Raw genomic sequence first — 11675 nt, 5'->3', positions numbered from 1 at the left:
AGAACAACAAGAAAAAACCCCCCACATACCATGTTATTGTATAACACTTGGTATCATTAACAGGTTGATTTTCTATGGGTTAAATATTTCGATATAATATTTTTGGATGTAGACGTTAATGCCAAGGCTCTTACGGGAGGATAAATAAGCAGAGGCAGGAAAGTTCTAGAAAAAAAGGAATAATAGGGGAAGGGGACTATCTGTGCCAGGTATTAGACACATATTAAGCTATAATAATAAACACTGAGTTTCTGATGTGGAGCGAAAGCTCAATGGAACAGTTTATAAAGTTCAAGAACATTCAAATACATATTAGAATTTAGTATACATGCTAAAAGTATGACAAAAATGCAAAAAGACTAAAAGAAAATAAATACAGTTCATCCTCGGTATCTGGGGAATTGGGTTCAGGACCCCCACAGATACCAAAATCTGCAGATGTTTAAGTCCCTGATATAAAATGGTATAGTGTATACTTATAACTTATGTACATCTTCCTGTATACTTTAAATTATCTCTGGGTTACTTATGATAGCTAATACAATGTGAATGCCATGTAAAGAGCTGTTATACTGTATAATTTTTTTTTTATTGCTGTGTTGTTATTTTTAATCGTTTCTTTTCCAAATATTTTCCATCTGTGGTTGGTTGAATCTGCAGATGTGGAACCCATAGAGGGATGACTGTATGTAAAAGAAAAAACCTTCCACATGGCAGAAAACAAACAAAACAGCAAAGTTCCCCAAATACCTCAGTCAAAGGGGAAAGAAATGCTTCAACTTGGACTGCACAGGGGTCTAATGCTCTTGAGGTGTAGAGTTCTTACAAATTAGTAACGAAAGAACCCAGCGGAAACATGGGCGAAGAGGGTGAAGTCAGAGTTGAACGACAAGCAGAACCAATGCCTCTAAAGCCTAGCAAAAGATGCTCGACCTCATAATATAAGAAATACAACTCAGCCAGGTGCGGTGGCTCACGCCTGTAGTCCTAGCACTTTGGGAGGACCAGGCGGGTTGATCATGAAATCAGGAGATCCAGACCACCCTGGCTAACACAGTGAAACCCCGTCTCCACTAAAAACACAAAAAATTAGCCGGGTGGGGTGGCATGCACTGGTAGTCCAAGCTACTCGGGAGGGTGAGGCAGGAGAATCGCTTGAACACCCAGGAGGCAGAGGTTACAGTGAGCGGAGATCATGCCATTGCACCCCAGCATGGGTGACAGAGTGAGACTCCATCTCAAAAAAAAGAAAAGAAATACAAATGAAAACTTCAATGAGTTTTTTTCATTTATCAGATTAACAAAGATTAAACAGGTGATAAAATATCATGAGCCCAAGGAGAGGCAGGCACATTCACACATGGTCAACTTAAGTGAGAACTGGCGTCAGTATCTGTGCAGGACAATTGGATAATCCCTACCCATAATAAAAATGCACATGCCCTTTGACCTAGCAATCCCACTTTAGGACCACATCTTGCAGATATAATTTCCCAAGAATGTGCAACATTGCTCATAATAGAAGTCTGAGAACAACTTAAATGCCCCTCAGTGGGTGGCAGGTTAAACAGATTATGGTAAATCCACATGGGATACTACACAGCCATGAAAAAGAACAAGACTGATATAGACTGGACCCCAAGACAAGGTGCTAAGTGAAAAGACAGTAATATTGTAATAATATTAGTAATAAGTGAAAAGTGAATAATAAGTAATAAGTGATAGTAATAAGTGAAAAGATAGTAATATTGTCCTATCATATGCAAAAAAAAAAAATAGAAGCTATGTACCTGCCTATACTATATATGCATAAAATTTCTTTAAAAAGCTGTCTGGGGTTTGGTGAACACATAGCAGTCTCTAACACAAATTGTATAAAGCTGAAGCAAGGCACTCGGCACAGATAATGATCTGAATATTTCAAAGGGGGAGTTTTTAAAAGAACCAAAACCAGATGAAACTGATTATTTCTCACTATACCCAGATAGAAAGACTGGCCCATGATCTTCAAGGAAGTTTGTCGCAGTCAGGGCCAGTAATTTTATTATCAGAGTGTCGCTGATTGCTGGTCCCAGGAGGCCACCTGGGATGGTGTGATTACCCTGCAGGGACTGATAAGTTTCCACCAAGAAGGCAGCAAGTGCCCCGGCTTCCTGCTCTGGGGACTAATGCTTAACTGGTAGCTGGTTGGTTCAGGAGGTGGCAGGCTGGCTCCCAAGAAGCTGATGTCAAGGGTTTTATTCATATGGGTCCTGCATGGGTTCACATGGGCCCTTGGCCACATGGGATTCTGGGCAGGGGAGCTGTTTGGGGGGGATGGTTAGAACAGATCTTGGTGCTGTTACCTTCTCTGTGCCTCGATTTCCATCCCAGCTCTGCAGTCATCCACTTACTCAAGGAGGGTCAGTGTTAGGTCTGTCTACCTGATAGCAAACCAGGCTCATTCTGCCTGCGTGTAGTAAGCCAATCACTGTGACAATGGGCTTTGCCAAGAAGAAAGGGTTGATCTGTGAGGCCACCAAGCAAGGAGGCGGGAGAACAGGTCTCAAATCTTTCTCCCCAAAAGTCAGGTTAGAGATACGTACGGCATGAAGAAGCAGGGTGATCTGAGGCATGGGGAAAGGTAACTGAGGCTGAAGAGAAGCGAGGTAATCGGCCATCTGCACATGCATAGTAAGGCTTCATGGCTCTTCATGGCTCTTCATAGGCTGCATGTTCAGAAAATGGTGGTGTTAGCATGACCCGAGGGGACAGTTTTTGGCCCTGTGATCTCAAAAGATCACCTCTCAGGCATTCATGCAGGGCTAGTTGAAAGGTTGGTGGTCTCAACTGATTTAAACTGGACAGGACCTGCCCCATAGTTCCTAAAAAACAACTTAAAGTGACTGTTACTATAGTGACCCACTGTCAGAGATGTTACCTATCAGGACGCTAGAGGGAGTTGAAGTAGGTGCTTTTGGCTATGTGACTTTTAGCTACGTAGGTTAAAAAGTTGACAAGAAGCAAGTGATTAGAAGCATGCAAGGCAGCTTAAATTTGATGGGCTTAATCAGATTAGCCCTTGGTTTCATGCCCAAAGCCATTCATTCACTCAACACTCCCACGGCTTGTCATGAGCTGGGAATAGGAGAAGTGGGAGATGCTCTTGTTTCCCGGACTTGACAATCTAATGGGAGAGACAGATACACAAGCAGACACATGTCATGTGGGCAACACCTGCCACTCTAGAGGGAAAAACGCAACACAGCGTAGGAACCCCAAGAAGCTCAGGAGTGTGATTGTCCGAGGGACCAGGTTTGATGGTTTGCAGGGAAACCATCTGCCTAGGACAGTAGATAAGCTTTTCTGGGAAGGGCTGTTTAATATAAGAGTAAAGAGTCCTGAATGTTGGAATTAAGATCCTCATAAGTAGAGAACTCCTTAGATGCCTCAACATCCGGGAAACATGGCAGATGCCCTGCCCCTGATTTCTCACCAGGTTTCTCTTTCTCATCATCCAAAGCTGTCCCTTAACTTCCTCAAAAGACAACATCAGTCCTTGCGGGCCTCAAGAAGAGCCATTCCAAGGCATTGGCTAGGCATCGCTGTCCTCACTAGGGTAACACGGAACATCCCTGCGGAGTTCCTGGTGGCTGCAGTGGCTGATATAGGATGTATGCCTGCTTTCCATCAGATTCCCAAAGGGGAGCCCCTGGAGGCTTTGGCCCATGGCCCTGAAGCTCCCTTTCGCAAGGAAGAAAGACTTGCAAAGCCAACACCACTACTGGAGAGAAAGTGGAGAGTGTGTATTATAAGTACCAGTCTTTGAATGCAAAACAGCTGTATAGAGTGAGCTTAAGTGCTGGGTCCCTGGGGTTAGGAAGGGAAACTAAGCCTCCGGAATGTGAGAGTCCATGGAAGGCAGTAGGCCCAGGATAAAGCAGGTGTCAGCAAAGAAAACCCACTATCACCCAGAAAAGGGAAGAAATATGCTACAACCGTCACTCTCCCTGCCAATGACTTCTTTGCACACCCCCACCCCATCTCCTGGCTCAATATCCCATGTTCTCATAGCTGGGGGGGTCTCCATTGTAAGTTGTACGGGAAGGTTGGAGGTTAACCTACAGGTCATTCTGATGATCCCAGATCCCTTTCACGGCAACTCCCATCTGCATCTTTTGCTTTGCAGTAGGAGTTGAGAGAGGAAGGATGAAGTTGTAGCCATAGGCTACATTTAAACATGCATAGAGTTTGGCGGGGGTGGGAGTGTGGGGGAGTTGGGCGGGGAGCAAAAACAAAACAATAAAACCTTCACCAGTCATTAAAGAAATGAAAATGAATCTTCTGAGGTTATCAATTTTTATCTACTAAGTCAAGAAAAGCTAATTTAATTCCTGGCAAGTTCACAATAAAAAAAAAATTATGCTAGCTCTTGTTGGCATTGTAAGTAGTTAAAAGCTTCTCGGGAAGTAATTTGGAATACAACAAGTCTTGAAAATGATTATACCAGTGGATCCAATCATCTCGCTTGTGGAAATTCATCTGAAGGAAATAATTCAGTGGAAGAAAACAACCCGTCTACACTTGTTGCACTTAAACGTCCAGCAATAAAGGAATGACAAAAGAAATCCCAGCACATTCTCTGAATGGAACAGAAACAGCATTTGGAACTAGAACTGCGCAGACTGAATTGAATACGGAAGTGGCTTTAAACAGCCTGTTAGGTGGAAACACTGGATGTCCAGCTGAAGTTTGCTAATCGCTTTAAACAGCATGTTAGGTGGAAACACTGGATGTCCAGCTGAAGTTTGGTAAGACACACATTCCCATGATCGGAATTGGAAAATTTCAACAAATGAAAATCACGGGTTTCACAAAGAGGTGTTGTGGGTTATAGAAAGCTATTTTCAAAAATTAATGATTCAAAATTGTATTTCAAAAAAAGTAGAAGATTTAAAAACATGTATTTTAGGAAGTATGGCCCGTGGTGTCTATTGGGAAAAAAGTGGAAGACCTGATGCATTGCCCAAGGGAACTCTCTAGCCTAAGATTACACTGACGCGGACTCGGAAACACTCAGGTGCTTTGAGACACGCTTAGTACCGGGGTGTCCTTTTACGCAGAGAGAAGGTGCTCTGTGGTCCACCCTTTACTTGGATCTCCAGATCAGAGTTCTTGTAGAGCACAAGTCACCAGGGGAGGAAACATTTCTTCAAAGCTGAAGAGAGCTTTTTGGAGGGAAAATAAAAAATCCTAGGAACTTCTTGCATGGCTGATGGTTTGAACAATGGCTTTGCACCCCAAGACCAGCCTGGCCTCGTGGTTGTAAATCTGGGGGCCGTTGACAAACGGTTTCCCACCTTGGGACTTGAGTCTGCAGTTCAAGAGTCACGTGGGCCTGCCTGAGCCGCAGGGCTTGGCCCCTGTGCTGAGCACAGGCTTCTAGAAGAAGCCTTACGGGAAAGGAAACGCTCGGGTTTCACATGAAGGAGGGTGTGTGTGGAGGGGGCAGGGCGGGAGCCGGAGGGAAAGAATGGTCCCTTTCAACGCAGACAGATGCAGCCTGGCTCAGAGTCAGCTCGGTCTCAAAAAAAAAACCCAAGTGGTCCAGTAACATTAAAAAATCTGCACACATTCGCAGTTGTATTTTAAATACTGCACAAGGACAGACAATAAATGTGATGGCTTTTCCATCCCCTTCATGTGGAGTGCCGGCCGCCTCCTGAAGCTCTCAGCATACTGGCACAGGGAGACACACGTGCATGCCCTGGGTGGGTGTGTGTAAATGCTACCTACAAACACGAGTGCACACCCACACACACCACTGCAGCACACATGCTTCCATTCTCGCCTCAGAAAGCTCCAAGCCTGCAGTTGATCTAAGTTTGGCACGGACTGAAGGCCGCACTTGGAACGGCTGCTTGGACTGTTTCTGAGCAGAGCGACAGGCACAGCTTCTAAGAAAATGAATTCCGTTTTTATCGTGTTGGTAGATGAAGATATCAATCGTCGGTTTAGAAACTATGCTGCAGGGGAGGGCCCAGCCCTGATGCACTCCTTCAGGCTCTAGGACAGAATCATTCTGGTCACGAGCTTCCAGTTTCTAAGTGTTCATTCCATGATGGAGAAAATGACATGGAAAATAGGAGTCACGGGGTTTCCAAGGCCCAGGGAGGGGCTTGCTCCTGGGTGCTCCCATCCTCACGGTCCTTTCCTTGATGTTGTGGCTTATTCAGGTGTTCCTCACTCAGGACAGCCCAGAGCAGCAGATCTGGGCCAGTGAAGGCCCTGGGGTGTCCCACTGGGGAGCCAGCTGGACCCGGGTCAGAGGGAAGGCTCTGTGAATCAGGCACTGTCACGTCAGCCTCTTGAGAATGGCAAACGCCTCATGAAACTGTTGCCTAATGGAAGGCAGTGTGCATCCTGGGCAGGGGTGGCTCTGCTGCCCCAGGGTAACCTGGAGGGTTGAACTGGGGTGGACAGGAAAGGTGCAAGTGAAGTGTCCAGCACATCTGCTTTATCCCCTAACCAGCCTGCCAGGAAAAGTGGACAGACAGGTGGGACTCGGGGCCAGAGAATCACTGAAGGGCTCGCAGGTGGGACTGGCTCTCTGGCCGTCCCCAGGCCAGTGGGGTCTGGGTGGGTGCTCACAGCTGCTGGACAGCAGGCCCTGGAATCACACAGGAGCCCAGGAAGCAGTGCAGGGCTGTATATTTATGCATTCCTCATATATTCTCCCAGGAGAACGAGATGTTCTACCAGCAACAAACAAGGAGTTGCAGAGCCCTGTGCCCTTTGTGCCTTTGGGAAGGTCACAGTGCCCTTGCCCCTGACCGCGTCCTTTTCTAAGAAGCGTGCTCTGGCCTGGCTCGCTGACTCCTCCTGCTGGGACTCTCTTCCTCTGTTTTGGCTTCATGTGTACTAAATGGGGCATGTTGTGCCAGGCCAGTTCTCAGAAAGCTGGCACTCCAAGGCTTCTCAGGGATCATCTTGTCCAACCCTCTCATTTTCAATGAGGGACCTGCTGCTCAGAGAAGGCACAGGACTCCCTAAAGCAACCAGGGGCCAGCAAACTGGGCCAGGGAGCCAGAGGTCCCCAAGAGTTGCTTGTTGTTTCTGCTGCTTCTCACCACCAGTCCTGGAGTCCGGGCTGTCCTGAAGACTGAGGAGCTGGAGGAAGCACTCTATAACGCGTGAATATTAAACGAAGTGTGGGAACACTCGCGCTGTGTTGCAACAAGAGTGATATGCTGGAGTGGAATGGGAAGGGGGCATGCTGCCTGCTCCCTGCCCACGCACTGGGTTCTCTCCACAACCATTGCCCCCGGCAGTTCAGGCAGGCCCAGGAAGGGGCCTGTGCAAGTCGCTGATGTCCTCTTCCGGGGAGGGAGCTAGAAAGAGCCCTGGTGCCAGAGATGTGGAAGGCAGCAGGGCCTGGGCAGCACCGACAGTCACCCCTCCCTGTCTTTGCCCATGTGTTTCTCTGAAATTGGGGCGGAATGTGAATTAGCTACCTTTGATTTTTTATTGTGTTAAAATACACATAACATAAAATCTAACATCTTAATTTTTTTTTGATGGCGTCTCATTATGTTGCCCAGGCTGGAGTGCTGTGGTGCAATCTCACCTCACTGCAACCTCCGCCTCCTGGGTTCAAGCGATTCTCGTGCCTCAGCCTCCCCAGTAGTTAGGATGACAGTAGTTAGGGCGTGTCACCACGCCCAGCTAATTTTTGTATTTTTAGTAGAGACTGGGTTACACCATGTTGACCAGGCTGGTCTCCAACTCCCTGCCTCAAGTGATCTCACCCCCTTGGTCTCCCAAAGTGTTGGGATTACAGGCGTGAGCCACTGCGCCCAGCCCTTAACCATTTTTAAGTGTGCAGTTCAGTGTGGCATTAAGTGTACTCATAATGGTGCGCAGCCATCACCACCATCCGTGTTCAGAACTTTTCATCTTGCAAAACTGAAACTGTCCCCAGGAAACGCTAGCTCCCCATTCCCCCTTCCCGTAGCCCCTGTCACCACCATTCTACCTCCTGTCTCCACCAGTCTGACTTCCTGTAGTGCAACCGACTGTTCATGCCGCACCCCCTTCTCCACAAAGTTGCTTGTTGACATCCTGACCCCCAAAGTGATAGTCTTAGGAGGTGGGGCCTTTGGGCGACAGTGCAATCAGGTGATGGGGCAGGGTCCTAATCAGTGGGATTGATGGACTTATGAAAGAGACCCCAGGGATCCTCGGCCCCTCCCACCATGTGAGGTTGCAGTGAAAAGACAGCAGGGACCAGGAAGAGGACCTGCGCCGGGCACCCCGGTCCCTTGATCTCGTACTTCCCAGCGTCCGAACAATGGGAATTGAATTTCTGTCACTGATAAGCTGCAGTCTATGGTATTTTTCTACGGCAGCGCGGAACAGAATGACAGATGCTGGGTGGTCAGTGGAGTGACGCCGTGGTTGTGCTCTGGGGATTGCCTGGTTTCACTAAGCGTTTCGCCCTCCAGATTCTTCCAGGCCGTGGCCCGGGTTTCCCCGCCCCCGGCCCGCCCCCGGCCCGCCCCCGGCCCGCCCCCGGCCCGCCCCCGGCCCGCCCCCGGCCCGCCCCCCCCGGCCCGCCCCCGGCCCGCCCCCGGCCCGCGGGTTCAGCCGTCCCGGAGCGCGCCGGCTCGCTGGGCGCGGGGCTTGGCACTGGCGCCCTCTAGCGTTGCCGGAGTCAGGGCCGTCCCCGCACAGCCGGGGTTTCTGGAGCTCAGACCCCGCCCTCTGCTGCTCCGGGGCTGGATCGCACCAGACCCCTCGCCTCGTTCCGCTTCCCTGTGTTCACACAGGAGGGAGACCCGGACTCTGCAGGTGCAGGGAGAGGGCTGCTGAGCCTGGGGATTTCCACACGCTTCTCTGAGACTTACAACGTTGGCTGGCTTTAAGCAGCTTTTCTGGTTTTTTGTTTTTTGTTTTTTTTTTCGTAAGTTAACATTAAGTGTTTTAGAGAAAATGGGTTTAGACAACTGACATAATGCCTGACTTTGATAATGTTTGTCTGCTGGACTTTCCCGTGTCCTCCACGGACCACCAGGACACCCCTTCAGGGCAGCCCAAGAGTGGCTGGACGCAAAGCAGCCTGTGTGCAAAACAGTGGTTCACTTTCACTCCCGGTGAGCGCCCAGGACCAGCCATCCAGAACATTCCTTTTCTTGTTCAAACTACACACCCCTGGAGATTCCCAGGAACAATGGAATGAAACTTCGTCAGGGAAGTGGGCCTGGGGAGGAGGTGGGGAGGATTAGAGACTCCGGACCGCAGTGACTATTTCCCCACCCGTATACCGCGCTGGCCGGCCGGGGGGTGCGATGCAGCGCTGACGCTAAGAACACCTGCAGATGCAAGCGCCTCTTCTTTCAAGAGGAGTGGAAACCAAGCAAGGCGGTGCACCTCTGCCAGCTGAGCCCTACTCCACTCAGGACGTTTATATGTATATATATATATGCACACACACACACACGTATATTATTTGCGTGGTAAAATCTATACCATAAACCTCACCCTTTTAACCATTTTTAAGTGTGCAGTGCACTCTAGGAACCTGGAATGGACTGATATAGTATCTGTCTTCTTGTATCTGGTTTATTCCACTTTGCATAACATCCTCAAGGTTCACTCATGTTGAGATGTGTGATGGGATTCCCTTCCTTTTTTATGAGATAGGGTCTTGTATGTTGCCCCAGCTGGAACACAGTGGCTGTTCACGGGTGTAATCCCATTACTGACCAGCACAGGAGTTTTGACCGATTCCTTCCTAAAGCGGAGTAACATTCCGTTGTGTGCACAGACCAGCGAGGAAGTTCCAACCCAGCGCAGCAAGTCTGTTGGAGAGGTCATGCAGGCAAATCTGGTCTCCCTTCCTTCTGCTTTCTGGTCTTTGCTTGGTTTTATGTGGAGGGGTTTCTTCTCTTTTCAGGTCCGTAGTCCGGTGAGAAGGCTGAGGTGAAGCCCTGTGGCTGGTCAGCAGATTGGGACCATGCTGAGACAAGCCAGGCAGCTCTGGCTTGTGGGTTCAGGGGACTCCAAGGAGGGAGGAAGCACTGTGGGCTGAGAAGGAACCCACGGCTGGGTGGACTTCTTGGAGGAGGAGGCAGGGCTTGAGCTGGGAGGAAGAGGGTCAGATGAGTTGAGTAAGGGAGGGGGACGCAGGGAGGCAGAGTGGCAAACTGTCCTCATAGGTGTAAGCATTTATTTCCAAAGCTTTCCTCAACGGACAGTTTAAAGGTGACCTCTGCTATCTGCTTAGTCAGTTTGCATGAAACAGCAGAAAGCCAATTTTGAGCTCCTGTGCAAAAAAAGCTATGAGCTCTGAAGGTGGAAAGATTTGAATTTTTCTGCTATTATACTCTGCCACCTTGGACATGTTTCTTAATAACTTGAGACGTATCTATGGAGTGGGTACGCTCATTCCACATTTTCAGAGATTTTGCCTGATTTTGAGAGATTGAAAATGACAATCTCAGTTTGGACAACATGCCTGATTTTCAGAGATTTGGAGGGTATTAATGAATGTGAAGTTGCCCAGCACAGTGCCTGATGCACAGAGATTCTCAATAAATAGTAGAAATGGTAGGAGCAGAAGTAGTGCTGATAGTGACAGGAGACTAATAGAAGATTAATTCATTCATTTAACACATACTTATTTCAGCCTGCTGTGAGCAGACATCAGGTATCGTGAGCCAGGCAAGACACCTGCATTGAGGAGCTATGTGAAGAGGGAGATGGTGTGAAAGAGCAAAATGATAAGAGCAACCACGATTGTAAGGTTGTGATAAATAAGATGATGCACTGAGAATAATGCCAAGCCTTTTCCTAAGGCAGATAGCTCAGGCAGTCAGGGAAGACCCCTCTTCGCTGTGATGGTCAGGGCCGGGAGGGAGAGCTGGGAAAGAGCTTGGTGCCTCTGAAGAGAAAGGAGGCCCTAGAGGTTGCTCAGGGAGCCAGCAGGGAAGTGCTGAGAGGTTGTTTGGAGGTAGCTAGTAACCAGAGAAGGAAACTGGATTGCATTTTAAATGCAGTGGAAAGCCATGATAAGGGGGTGAAGTGGGAGATGACTAGATCTGATTTATGCTTTAAAGGATAAACCTAAAAGACTAGATCTGATTTATGCTTTAAAGGATAAACCTAAAACTCAGCAAGAAAACAATTGAAAAATGATCAGGCCGGGCGCGGTGGCTCAAGCCTGTAATCCCAGCACTTTGGGAGGCCGAACGGGCGGATCACGAGGTCGGGAGATCGAGACCATCCTGGCTAACACGGTGAAACCCCGTCTCTACTAAAAAAAAAAATACAAAAAACTAGCCAGGCGAGGTGGCGGGCGCCTGTAGTCCCAGCTACTCGGGAGGCTGAGGCCGGAAAATGGCGTGAACCCGGGAGGCGGAGCTTGCAGTGAGCTGAGATCCGGCCACTGCACTCCAGCCTGGGCGACAGAGCGAGACTCCGTCTCAAAAAAAAAAAAAAAAAAAGAAAAATGATCAAAGGACTTGAATAGATATTTCTCCAAGAAGATATACAGATGGCCAATAAACATATGAAGAAATGCTCAACATTACCAATCATTAGGGAAATGCACAGAAAAACCACAATGAGATCCCATTTCATACCCATCAGGATGGTTATCATAAAACAAACAAACAAACAAAAAACCGCAAGTGCTG

This window comes from Macaca thibetana, chromosome 4 (assembly GCF_024542745.1).
Source record: "Macaca thibetana thibetana isolate TM-01 chromosome 4, ASM2454274v1, whole genome shotgun sequence".
Lineage (NCBI taxonomy): Eukaryota > Metazoa > Chordata > Mammalia > Primates > Cercopithecidae > Macaca > Macaca thibetana.
The sequence above is the reverse complement of the archived record's forward strand: the minus strand, read 5'-3'. Positions refer to the sequence as shown.